At 32.1% G+C, this 9,284-nt stretch overlaps 2 long non-coding RNA genes across 4 annotated transcripts; both read right to left on the bottom strand.

The window, feature by feature from the left end:
• Positions 1-811: 811 nt before the first annotated feature.
• Positions 812-2,260, bottom strand: LOC141701384 (uncharacterized). Of its 3 annotated transcripts, none has more exons than XR_012566760.1 (3): positions 1,539-2,260; positions 1,099-1,298; positions 812-905 (listed from the first exon to the last, which is right to left on the bottom strand). It is a non-coding gene; the product is annotated as an uncharacterized LOC141701384 (long non-coding RNA). The 3 variants fall into 3 exon arrangements; XR_012566761.1 differs by having other exon boundaries at positions 1,099-1,286; XR_012566762.1 differs by having other exon boundaries at positions 1,099-1,283.
• Positions 2,261-2,378: 118 nt separating this feature from the next.
• LOC141701386 (uncharacterized) lies at positions 2,379-3,459 on the bottom strand. Its single transcript, XR_012566764.1, has 3 exons — positions 3,394-3,459; positions 2,649-3,295; positions 2,379-2,548 (listed from the first exon to the last, which is right to left on the bottom strand). It is a non-coding gene; the product is annotated as an uncharacterized LOC141701386 (long non-coding RNA).
• Between the last annotated feature and the right edge of the window lie 5,825 nt (positions 3,460-9,284).

Here is a 9,284-nt window from a genome sequence, read left to right as displayed (position 1 = left end):
CCCGAATCGACTCCAAATCTAACTATGACTCCAACTCGGTCTGAAAATGCGGAACGATAAGGTCTAGTCACAATGAACCAAGGCCTACATATGTTTTTGGGATTTTAGGTATTTCCGATTATTACATGTCTCACTTGAATTTAGGTTTAGGTATAGCCTTGGCTTACCCTCTTATCCACCAAGGACGATAATCCATCGCATTACATGATAATTGATCCACCAGACTACAAGGTAAGTGATTCCAAGCATACAACTTTAAATTGGAGAATTACCTCCAAAGTTTCTCAATGAGGATAACCCATTGAATACAGAAACAAAGCTCTCAATTAGAATAACCCATTTAATAATTAAAAGCTATATCAATAAAAAATAATCTTAAAAGAGAACAAATATATACCAAAAAACTTATATATCAGCATTCAACCAACATATTTCTATATCTACATCTACATCAACATCAAAAACTATCTACTTACAATTACATTCCTAACCTATCTAACTCACTAAAGCCGCATTCCCCAAGCAATTCTCCCCAGATGGATATGCTGCGAAACCATAAATAGTATCAGCTGAAGCAAAGTTGGTAGCATCACATAAAACTTCCACAAAAGCTCTAGTTTCGTCAATGACTTCATAGATCTTACCTTTGTGTTCCCTAGTCGCACATCAATATGAATTAATAATCAGTCTAAAAGCAATACAACCGAATATTTAGCACAAAGCTGAAATTAAAAAGTTATCTCTAGCCGCTATTGCTTTAAAACTTTTACAGTTGAATAAATTCTCTCTCATAATTTGCTCAACAGCTCCGATAATGACTAAAGTAGGGTGTCCTGGACCTTGATTAGGAACCATTGCTCTCAGCTCAACTAAATCAATAATTCGAAATAGGGTAATTCATAGAGCTGTCAAGATAAGAAAAAAACCACTGATTAAGGCTTGGTTGTCGCTGCTAGAGTGAGAAGAAGAGAATCTATCTAAAACAACTTAACCAAATTAGCTAGGGTCGTGTCACATCAGAATATGTTTGTAGAGCCTTTCATATCAATTACAAAAATATATAAATAATAGTGTAGCGAAGCAATATATGAAACTTACCTTATTATGAACACTAAAAAATCCGGTAATTTGGAATGTGGCTCCTAACAAATAATCAATAACACTTCTGGATAGTCCTGCTAGAGTAGAAAGGGGTATCACCAGTAGCCGATTCAGGAATTTATCAAACATACAATTTGTTGTGAAAAACCCCATCCGAACAAAAGTCATCCCAATGATGCTTCCTGCTGTAGTAGCAGCTGTAAGTAAGAAATTTGGTGACACTCTTGACCAGAAAAAATACACTTATAAGCTTAAATTTGGACAAAAAAAATGATTAGAGCAGCTCCTAATTTATTCTACATCATCTGGATTCAAAGAGATGCAAAAAAGAGTAACCGTGAGAAAGATGAATTAAATATGTACATATCCACACACATGAGATAAGAAATCAGACCAGCCAAGTATGAAATAATTTCTAACAGTAACCACCTACTCACCTCTTCCAGTATAATACGATCCCATTTCACGGAGTGTAAAGTAGATTTGCCGTTACAGGATCCATATTCAACTCCTTCCGACTTGTTGGTAGAAGAACCAGCTCCAAAAGTCTTATCCTTGTTGTAATGCTTCCCTTTCTTTGAAGACTCCTCCTTTCCTTCATCCACCGACTCAACACCCTTGCCTTTCTCTGATCTGTTTAGTTCAGGATTCTTACCCTTCTTCTGTTTCGACTGCTTATTAGTTCTAATAGCATTTGGACCGCCAAAATATTTCAGGTGAATAGATATCTTATGTTCATAAAATAATAACTTTCCACACCAAATGCATTTATATTTAGCTGGCATAACATTTTTCCTGTACTCAGCTTCAACAATAGAATATGTAGTAATAACAAAATCATAATCTGAGAATTCATGAAGGGTTTTGCCTCTGTTGCCTCCATGACACACTAGCACCTTGTTGCTACCTCTTAAGTTAAATCGATCAATCTCATTTACCCATTGAATCACAACAACAAGAGGACATATCACAAGGGTAGCTTTAACTTCTGGCAACCCTGATCAAAATTTACAAGTATGTCTGCCATAATGGAATCCCCAAACAACAGGTATCCGAAGATCCCAATGGTAAAGTAGATTCCTGAACAAAGTACTAGAGAAATTCGAACAACTGAGGTCATATCTGATGCTTCCCTAAGCGCCCCTCTAATAATATGAACTGAAATTAAAAACATTTTCGTAAGTAATTTCCTCAGAAAATTAGTGTCATTTAAGAGTACATGTTTCTATTAGTTGTAACTAACCATTGAAGTGAAAAGTAAATGCAGTGACGGTGACTGGAGATGCAGCGAAGAGGTTAAATAAGGAGGCTCGATTGTCCAACTGAGGTATGAGCTTTGGTGTATTTGTTTTGCCTTCTAAGAGTGCTGAGATTGCCATTCCTGAGCATATCCCCACAAACACCAATGCTAACAGAACTGATACTGCTGAACTAAACCTTAATGATTCTTTAAAACAAAAAACAAAGAACACGGATACAGGGATCACTAAACTGGAACATAGCTAATGTATGTACGAGAGAGGTCTACATTGATTATTTGTACTGACCTACTCGACGGAACAAAACTAGTGGTAGTGAAATGAATATTAGAGTGAACAAAAGAGCGAAAGCTCGAGTGTTTCCCCAGTGGATGCCAAACCATTCTTGCAGTACTCCCAAGTGAACTGGTCTGTCCGGCTGGTTTCCTGATAATACATGATTCTTGATGAGTAAATAGACTCTGTGAATATAACACGTGCAAGGTTACCTTAAAGTAAGTTGATTCCTACAAAATGTTCAAACCCTTGCGCTGCCATTTTAGCACTTCTTCCCTGATAAGATGTCGAACCAACATATCGTCAGAACCATCCAATACCTGGACAAGCATTATTTCTCTTGTCCAGTCTTATATACTTACTAATATGGGCATGCTCCGCAATCCAGACCAGCATCAATCAACTTTTTAGTTGTAACATTCTTATACATTTAATTAGTTGGAACATGCAAGATATCCTATGGCACTAATTAACCGCGACTAATAACATATAGCTTTGCAGTGATGCATTTAGAGCTCAGGAATGTAAAAGGCATCTGTCGATGTCATAACCGTTAAGTATTATCATGAACGGCCATGTACCTCTGGCATAAAAATTACAACATGATTTAGTGTCTGAGCATCAAATTTCGAACTGTTTAACTTTTATAGACACAACACCTACAATATGCATGAAGCAATGCAGTTAATCTTAAGTGTATATTATCTTTCAGTGAACGTTCTACATAAATAAATCTATAAATTAAACTCTAACTTACAGATCGAGCAAAATCAATAACAGAAATCTGCATTCCTAAGAAGATCCCAAGATATGGAACATAATTAGCAGCCAGTATCATTCCTTTAATCCCATGATCCCCAAATTTAGCAGGAACCAACACACGTGCTGCACTCTGAAGACATGGATAAAATAACAGTTCAAATCATTAAGAAAATATAATATTTGGGACCCTGCACAGCCACCGAAAAACACAGCATCCCCCCACTAATGTTAGAACATCAATGTAATCTTCAGCTATAAGCTACACAAATAAAATCATTTATGCAAGTACGAAATGACAACAGTAAATTCTAATTTGAATAGGCTTTCCTCCAAAAATTCCGATTCAACATGAAATTCTAAAAAATTAATATCAATACAACACCTGTCTAGCAGTAACAATAACAAGGCCACCAGTATATAGCTTATAAAGATCTGTAAACCCAACTTCTTTCAAGATTAACAATACATACACCAACTTTTAATCGAGTAGATTAGAAGTTAATCTTACCTAATCAAGCAAACCCAATTTCTTTTAACACTAACAAAGCTCCAAAGACCTGTAAACAAAACTTTATTAAAATAAAAATATAAAATTTGAAAATAAATTCGAAATAAACTTACTTTTCTCACATAAATTGAGTACACCCAACTTCTTTCAAGATTATTTAGCACCAATCGAGCTCGATTTAGGAATTAATCCAGTTTAATTAAAGGTTAGTACAAATAGGGGTATAATTAGGTTTAGAGAGAGTGATTGAGAAGAGAGGTAGTGAGAGATGAGGGAGAAGAGAGACTGGGAGAAGAGAGATGAGACAGTGAGAGAGAAGAGAGAATGAGAGAGAGGGGGCACCGGAAAAACTGAGAATAAAATTTTTGGTTAAGGGGGGAATTTTTTGGTGTATTAATGGGGGAAAGAAACAAGCGGACCTTTTTTTTTTAAAAACGATTATAAACATCGGTTAGTTAAGATACCGATGTCTGACAATACCTTTAACATCGGTTTTGAAGCGACCGATGTTAAAACTGCTTTTAACATCGGTGAAATTTCTAACCAATGTTAAAAGGGTGATGTCGTAGGCACTATTTCTAGTAGTGGTGGGTCCCTACTAACGTGGAGGGCTAAATTTTAAAATTAGGAAAGTTATTGTGTGAACTAGTAAAATGTTAGTGTTAAAAATAAAGAAAGCTTAATACAAATTTTAAAAGTTATATTCTAGTTTTCATTTTAAGGATTATTTCTATTTGAAAAAATGCATATATATATATATATGAGTCACCACATTTTTGTTGTAGACCACGGAGACCACCTATGTTCTGCAATCAAAACCTTATGAAATATATTATTTTCTGAAGTATGTTTATGAATATCACTAATTTATTAAAATTATTGAATATCATTTAAGTTTAATAAGTATAATGTGTATATTCTGCAATCTAAACAATTTTTTTTGCAAACTAAACATGTTTCCTAGGATAAAACATTTTGTAATGTTCTACATGCAAGTACATGTATGATATTCAATATTTTGAATAAAATAATGATCTTTGTAGAACATAATTCGTAAAATATTACATTTTATAATGTTTATGCAAGATTTTAGTTGCAAAACATAAGTGGTCTCCGTGGTCTCCAAGGAAAACATGGTCTTCATAGAAATTTACTCATATAATACATACATATAAATTGTAGGAATTTCAAAAGAAATCCCTGCTTAGTGAGAGAACTAGAGAGTCCTACCGATTACGGTTGATTTGATTTTGATCTTGTGGTTCGGATTTTGTGTAAACATATCTTTATTATGTTTGTTTAGAGTAGTAGGGTAGTATTTTGAATATTTTTAGAAGATTTTTTGGGTGCCTGCTTCTTAGTAGTAAATAGAAATATATATGCTTAAAGAGCCTCAACAATAGGACATTCTCGTTAACAGAGTACTTTGATGATCAATCTACACCCATGCCCTTGATGAACATGAAATACCAATAACATCTTCATAAACGAACAACAAAATCCTTTAATAGATCTACACACCTAATTCTAACATAATAGAACACATTAATAAATTTACACCCATGAGTGAACAACTTAACATGGGAGGAACACAATAGTTGTTAGAAATTTTGGATAAAAAATAAGTCTTGTCGATACTCTTTCAAACTAAATAAGGCAAATTTAAAATCATTATTCTTTACCTTTGACCATTGTTTTCTTCACCAAGAGACAACTTCACCTCTCAAATATATGTGATTTGAACCTAACAATTGAACATGAAATCCTATGTTCTGTAGACTTTTCTTTAAATCATGATTCCACAAAGTTCCTGCAAGTTTATAAAATTGTAGTTATCGTTCTTACAATTTAAAAGAATATTAGAAAGTTTGGAAAAAGCAAAAGAACGTCGTATATTAATATGAGTACTATGTAGAATACCTATGTTCTTGATCTTCCATTGAAGATAGTGATATAACTCAAGGATATTCGATATTCTTGAATATAATCTAAGTAAAAGAAGTCTAATGTCTTAGAGAATCGAATTTGGTAAATTTCATATATTAGACCATTTTACGTGTTACACCGAACTATACTTTTTTTTGTAATGGTATATACACTCTGTCCATTTTAGTCTTGTTGTCCATTTCTACTATTTTTTTCTTATCCCAAATGATTTGTCCGATCCAATAATTATGATAAATAGAGCGTGAATATCATTGTCTCAATTTTATATTAGCACAATTATCACCCTTTTTTGTTTGATTGAATAAAATATGAATTATGATTAATGAAAAGGAAAAACTGGATGAAGGGAGTTCTTCTCATTACTCATCGTAATTTTTTTAATATGTATATTAATATACCGTGTTTAAGTTAATGTCAAAAAATTAGTTACAAGGTTGTTATCCAAAAAAGAGTAGAAAGTAAATATTTCCTTTTTTAAATTTCTTCATGCCTTTCAAGTTGGTTAAAAATATTGTACTAAATGGTTTGTAAAAATACTAGTTACGAATATAACATTATTTCACATTTAACTAGATAAAATTATATAAATTAATTACAAAATTGTAAATATGATATAGAGGGTTGGAATAGTAATTTTATTGAACACTTTAGGGAAATATGATTTTCCTCTTACCTTTATATACACACAAAATGTATTTCCTTCTCAAAATAATATTACTCATATCATATACTGTGAAATACTTAGCCGCCCACAAGTGAGAGAAACACTGAGAGAGCACACGTTTGTATAATCGTTCTTGTTCCAGATCGTTGGATAATTCACGGTCAATCGTTCTTGTTGTAGATTGTTGGACGATTCTCAACCAATTGCTTGGATATAGAAAGAAACATAAATTGTGCAAGTGGAATATGTTCAGATCTGTAGATCTTTCGGTATCTACTTCAATCAACTCGTAAGATTCCGAGCCTCTGAATTAACATTTTTTTCATGAATCCTTGAAGATAAGATTTTAGGTTTTTTAACATTTTGTTTGTGTTTATATGCTCAAATCCCACATCTTCCTCATCAAACCATTTTTCATCATTCATTGGTACCTTAATTGGACATAGCAAGAGAGAAAAATTGTGCGAGTGGATTGTATTGGGATTCATGCATCTTTCATTACCCACTCCAATCAATTATTAAGATTAATATGAGCGTCTGAATTAAGTATTTTTCATGAATTTTAGTATTTTTGTGTTAATTTTTTTTCGATTATGTTTATGTGCTGAAAGTCGCTCCCACGTCCTCGTGTGACCACTTTGCATCATCCATCCATCCTTTATTTATATCTACCATGTGCATCATCCATCCATCCTTTATCTATATCTACCCTTACTTTATATCATCCATCCCATATCTATATCTACCCTTACATCCATCCCTTATCTATATCTAGCCTTGACACTTTACACATCATCCATCCTTCCCTATTTAAAATTCTACCCATCTACGTCTCTTTCCAAATAAATTTTAAAAAAATTAAATCACCGTTCTAATACTCTAACTATTTTTGAACTGTAACTCAATAAAATCATTGAACAATATAATCTCAAAATTTTAAAATATATTTGCTATCCTATCATTCCTATTATACCAAAATTGACTTAATTGTTCTAACCGTATACTATTTTTGAGTTATAACTCAATAAAATCATCAAAAACAGGAATAATACAATTAAAAAATTTCCTATATTGGTAAATTTTTCCAACTTTTCCCAATTATAACTAGTTATAATTATAAAATGCTAACCATCTTGATTTTAATATGAATCGACTTACCCCTTCATCTGAATCAATTTTTAATATATATATGTGTGTGTATTTGTGCTCAGAAATGGGTCATTTTACAAAGTAATGAATGTATACTTTATTATGATTAAATTTTAAATCATCTTGATTTTTTGTGTTCAGATTTTCTTAAACAAAAAAAAAATTTATTTTATGTTTAGTGTAATCATACCAGAAGAAGAACTTGATTCAAACCATGATTAAGTGTTACATGCTTATATGTACACATCTATGTTTATTTATTATATTACGGTAAATCAAATTACATTAAGTTCGATTTTAGATTTTTTTATTAAGATATAGCCTAAAATTGTTAACATGAATTTTTTTCCTTAAGAAAAAAATTGATCCATATACAAGGTTTAACAGAAGTCATGAATCATTTTCATTTTTTAATTTTAAAATATTAAATATTTATATTACACGAAACAATGAAGAAAGTACTCCCAAAAGAAGTGAGGTCTACATTTATTTGGAGGTAAAATTTTAATTTTTTTATTTGAATTAAAATTATTTATAAAAAGGTCAGCATTGTATATGAACTTCCATCACATCTATTAGTTAGCTACCTACCTACAATTTAATGTGTAAAATGTCCTCTAATGCATCCGTACAACAAATTTGCAGTCTACAAGTAAGGCTACACACTATTCATATTTTTAATCAAAGTAGTTATCAAATAATTATATACTAAAAATACAAATCACATAGCACAAATGAGGAAAGAAAATCTAAAATTTGTAATCAATTTCATACATAGGATTTCTCACATAGATGTGATCAAACATCACTCTAAATTGCTTGTGTTTTTCAAAAAACCTTAATGTAAATTGTAATATGTTGTCCAACATTTAGGCCGGGAATCGTGATATGTTTTTTAGAGTGTAGTATTATGTCAATTTAGTTGCTGGTTCACTTGATCATTATAAACAGCAGTTTCTAGGAAGATCAGTTGCTTTATTCATGAGTCTTGTCTGTATAATGCTTTTTTTCTTTATTGGTTGCAACTTTTGTCCTCTGTAACCCTTGGCTTCGTAATTTTTTTCATCGAATTATGAAAATCATATCCTAACTTTGATCTTTTTCTTTCATAGATCCTCATGCAGATGTTTCCAATAAAGTATAATTACGATAAAAGTTGGATCAGGATATAAACCGAGCTAGTGAATCTGTCATCTGCATGACAGCCATTGATTTCACTTAACATCCAGATTTTTGCATGGTACTTTTGGACAGTGTTGGGCCAAGGAAAGGAAGAGGACTTCGAATAGGAAATCAGAACCTTAGAATAGATGTTTGTAATAAAAATCCCAATAGAAGCCCAATTATAAGGGGAAAAGCCCATTAAAGGCTTCATATAAATATAGGCTAATTGCCCTACTTGTAAAATGTTGGAAAAATAAGTATCAATAAAGAGTATAGTTCCTCATAAAAACATGGCTCAAACTTAGGGTCATCATTTGATGCTAGAAGGAGCTCTTAAATTTGATACTCCAACATGATCATTGAAGAAACATATCCAGATAAATGTGGGAACACGACAGAGATCCAAACTATTCAAAAATCAGAACATGTTGCTCCTGCAGAAAATGATAAAATA

Source organism: Apium graveolens, unplaced genomic scaffold, assembly GCF_009905375.1.
Source record: "Apium graveolens cultivar Ventura unplaced genomic scaffold, ASM990537v1 ctg3791, whole genome shotgun sequence".
In the NCBI taxonomy this organism is placed as follows: domain Eukaryota; kingdom Viridiplantae; phylum Streptophyta; class Magnoliopsida; order Apiales; family Apiaceae; genus Apium; species Apium graveolens.
This window is presented reverse-complemented; position numbering and strand designations above follow the sequence as displayed.